The following is a 4,581-nucleotide window of genomic DNA, read 5'->3' as shown; positions in this document are numbered from 1 at the left end:
AGGAACAAACAATGTAATCCTAGACAATGCAATTAGACAAGAAAAAATATGCAGAAAACAGACAAGAAAGATGCAAAGCAAATATACTCATGAATGATATGAAACATCACCTAAAAAATTACACAGAATGAACCAAAAAAACAGTTAGAACATGATAGGACATTCAGGAGGTTGAATATATAATCAACATATACTCAATAACTTTCCAACACAATAGCAACCAATCAGAAATGAATTAATACAATAGCAACAAAAATATAAAGTACTCAGAAATACAGCCAATAAAAAATGTACAAGACCTTAGTGGAGAAATAGAAAACTCTGCCAAAACACATAACAGATATAAATACATTTTGTGTGGGAAAACACTCCTTCAAGATGTCCGTTTTTTCTAAATTAACATGCAAAGTCAACAAAATCCCAGCCAATCACAATGTAATTTTTCTTAGGGCTTGATAAGCATATTCTAAAATTCAAATGAATGAGTAAAATAATAGTCAAGAAAACTTTTTAGATGTGGAAAGTTTTGTTCTACCAGACGATAAGGTTTAATATGAAGCTGTAGTACTTAACACAGCACGTATTACTGAAGAAATATGCAAACCGTAGATAAAAGGAAAAGTACAGAATCCTGTCACAGGCTTATACACATATGTAAGGTTTGTTTTTTTGTTTCTATGGAGACGGAATCTTGCTCTGTCGCGGAGGCTGGAGTGCACTGGTGAGATCTCTGCTCACTGCAACCTCCGCCTCCTGGATTCAAGTGATTCTCCAGCCTCAGCCTTCCGAGTAGCTGGGATTACAGGCATGCACCACCATGCCCGGCTAATTTTATAAGTTTGATGTATGACAGAGATAGTGTCACCACAGTGTTACCTAAAAAAAAAAAAAAAATGGGGTTCATTCACCCGGCGAGTAACAAACAACTGTGAGTATGCAAGTTTGGATCAATAAGAGTTTTATTACTTGGCTAAGTAAGGAGGACACTGGGAATATTTTCCAAAGCAGCGTCTCTCCGAGGGAAATAGGAGAGTTTTATGGAGCAATGGAGAGGGGAGAGGCTACATTATTGCATGTATAGGAGGCGTCCCAGTGGTACAGATGCAGTCATTATGCCAGCACCTAAGTCACGAGTTATGGTAATGAAGCTATAGCTACTCCCAGGTGGAGACTTTAGCATGTAATGAGAAGAGTTCACCCAGGTTCATCTATAAGTTGCTGGGGTCTGTCAGGAGCTGGTTTTAACTAACTAGGTGACTGCAATCCACACAGAGTTTAGGAAGAAACAGGCTGCAGGCCAGGAGGCTGTAAAATTGATTGCTCAAGTTGATTAAATTCCTACAATCCCTGTCTACTTACAGCAGCAAGACCTTCTTTTAAAGAGCCCCAGCAGCTGTAAAATTAACCTGTGCCAGCAGCTGTGCTTGCTTACAGAGACAAAGACCAAATGTCAGTAACCACAAACGAGAACTTAGCTCAGCAGTGCTACCCAGGCCTGAATCCTTGCTTCATTACCTTATTAAAATCTCCACCTAGAAGGGAGAAATACACTTTGCTAGGCACATATAGTGCTGAGTACAAAAGAAACAATGAGACTGACTGGGCGTGGTGGCTCACGCCTGTAATCCCAGCACTTTGGGAGGCCGAGGTGGGTGGATCACCTGAGGTCGGGAGTTCAAGACCCGCCTGACCAACATGGAGAAACCCCATCTCTACTAAAAATACTAAATTAGCCGGGCATGGTGGTGCATGCCTGTAATCCCAGCTATTAGGGAGGCTGAGGCAGAACTACTCGAACCTGGGAGGCGGAAGTTGCGGTGAGCCAAGATCACACCACTGAACTCCAGCCTGGGCAACAAGAGTGAAACTCTGCCTCAAAAACAAACAAACAAACAAACAACAATGAAAAAAAAAACAAGAAAGAAAAAAGAAAGAATGAGACTGAGCACACTCCAGTTCTTCCCATAGGGCCCCACCTCTTTCCAGGAATCCCTGCCCCACTACATGCCCTAAGAGACCTTAAATATCCCTCTTCACCACACCTAGAGAGGGTACTTTGAGCATGAGCTTTTCCTTCTCCAGTCCTTCATAAACAAATAAAGTTTCTGCTCTGCTTAATGGAACTTGGTCTCATTTTATTGGCATGAATACCACCAGGCAGGTAAAGGACCCACTGAAGTCAAACAACCCCCCTTAAGAGTTGGTAACAGTAGCCTTACAAGTCAGTGGGAAAAATTAAACTAGTCAATGAATTGTATTGAGACAATTGGCTAGGCAAATAAAAATAGTAAATAAAATCACACAAAAAATAAATTAAAGAAACTTAAAAAACAAAACTAAAAGGCTGGGTGCAGTGGCTCACACCTGTAATCCCAGCACTTTGGGAGGCCAAGGCGGGTGGATCACAAGGTCAGGAGTTCAAGACCAACCTGGCCAAGATGGTGAAATCCCATCTCTACTAAACATACAAACAAACAACAACAACAACAAAAACAAAAAGCCAGGTGTGGTGTCAGGCACCTGTAATCTCAGATACTCGGGAGGCTGAGGCAGAGAATTGCTTGAACCAGGGAGGGGGAGGTTGCAGTGAGCTGATATCGCACCACTGCACTCCAGCCTGGGTGACACAGAGTGAGACTTGGTCTCAAAAAAAAAAAAAAAAGCTAAAAAACAAACAAAAAACCACAAGACTCTAAGAACCCTGGTGTAAGCAAGAATTTAAAACAACAAAATGAAAAGAGTGAATATATTTGAATACAACAATATAAAAAAATCTCTGTCCAAAAGAAGAGAAAAAGAAAAAAAGAACACCAAACACAAACCACTAATAGAAGTGGAAATGTAATAGCTAACAGGAAGGATAGTTTGAAAGTCCACAGTAAAACTAAAAAGACATATTCCTTATGCTACAGGCATTTAACTTGTAAGAATCTGCCCTGAAAAACACTTGCACAGGTATTCAGACATTTACACGGGTATTCACTAGAATATTCTCTGTAATAACATAATACTGGATTCAACCTACTTGTCCATCAATATGGCTAAATAAAAGTAGCATTTTTATATGATGAAATACCATACAGCACCTAAAAGGAACATATTAGATCCTTGTGCATCACCATGGCTGTTCCACTATTCACCAGGTGGTCAGGCTGTGCTGCCAAGATTAAAAGGCCATCAAGGAAGGGACAGCACATGATCTGAGGTCGCTGAGGACAGACATCAACCACATGAGGCCCCAAGAGAAACAGTGTAAACTTACAGCAAAAGGAGAAACAGGGCACAATATCCAGCCTCTTGCAATGCAAAGATCCCCCAGAGCTAGCACATCCACTCCACAGCAATAGGGCTGGTGTGATGCACACACCCCACTTAGTAAGGAAGAAAGATCTCAATCCACCCTCCCCACTCCCATGGGGTGTGAAATACAGAAAGCTGAGAGAATGAATGAAGGCCATTGACTTAAGAGATTAAACACAACAAAGGAGTAGACACGAAGCCTGAAACAGTGAAAGACACAAGGCATTAAATGCAGCAGCACAGGCTGTGAGGGCTCTAACTCTGCAAGGAAATGTTCCAGGCTCAAGGTCACTCTGACATTCTTAACTTGGCAATGGGCTATTAAAAAAAAAAAAAAAAAAAGGCATTAAAAACTGTCAATTCTTCTTGTCTCCCAGTTTAGATATTCCTTCTTTCATTAATTTAACAAACACATTCTAGGAGCACCTACTATGTCCCACACACTAAGGTAACAACAATTAATAAAGCAGACAAAGAGCACTGCCCTGGCAAGGGGCTTATGGGAAGATCAACCAATAAACAAATATATGCTATGCGACAGGTGCTAGGAAGTGAAATAGGACAAGAAAAAGGGAGAAGTCTATGCCAGATGTTTTCAATGTCAGGAGACCTGGAGACTAAGATTTCCGGACGGTGGCTACTTTCACTTTTCTTCCACTTTCCCGTGTTATCTAATTGTCTCTAATAAGCATGCTTTATTCGCATAATTGGGTGAAAAGGTAAAGCCGGGAGAAACCGGGACTCTTTCCAGATTCTCTGCCCCAGATGCCCAGAGGGCGAAGAAGTACCCTCTCAGCGTGGCGGGGCGGGATCCACGGTCAGACCCCCGCCCCGGATGCAGCCTCCAGGCCGGGCCTCACCCGCCACTCTCGCCTGCACAGGTGCCCCCTCTCCCCATCCCGCGCCCCGCGCCCCGCGCCCCGCGCCCCGCCGGGCTGCTCACCTACTCCCGCCGCCGACAGTCAATCATCCCACCGCAGCCACCTTAGCCGACTGCCCCGCGCCTACCTCCCGACTGCCCCAGTTGCGCACGCGTGTCACTTCCCCAGGTCCTCCGCGGCCTCTCTAGGAAACTGGGAGGCACAACGTCTCTGCTTCTCCCTGGCCCCACGGCGGCGGGCGGCGGGCGGCAGGGCTTGTCCAATATCTCTTGTCTCCCTCCGCTGGACACTTCCCTTCCAAGCTCTGATGCTTGGGCGCATTCCGGATCCATACCGGCTTTGGCGTGTTATCCTACATCCCTCCCATCGGGTCTACACGGCTGCCCTGGAGGCCTCTCTC

General features: G+C 44.2%; 1 protein-coding gene across 1 annotated transcript in view; it reads right to left on the bottom strand.

The window, feature by feature from the left end:
• The window catches only part of ZNF852 (zinc finger protein 852), a 12,166-nt gene extending 7,834 nt beyond the window's left edge, over nucleotides 1–4,332 (bottom strand). Inside the window, exon 1 of the mRNA XM_011981131.1 lies at nucleotides 4,244–4,332. The gene's annotated coding sequence lies outside the window, so the exon portion shown is untranslated. The remainder of the gene's footprint in view (nucleotides 1–4,243) is intronic.
• Nucleotides 4,333–4,581: the final 249 nt, after the last annotated feature.

The sequence above is a fragment of the Mandrillus leucophaeus genome, unplaced genomic scaffold (genome assembly GCF_000951045.1).
Source record: "Mandrillus leucophaeus isolate KB7577 unplaced genomic scaffold, Mleu.le_1.0 Scaffold22, whole genome shotgun sequence".
NCBI lineage: Eukaryota > Metazoa > Chordata > Mammalia > Primates > Cercopithecidae > Mandrillus > Mandrillus leucophaeus.
Note: the sequence above shows the minus strand (reverse complement) of the source record. Positions and strands in the feature narration are given on the sequence as shown.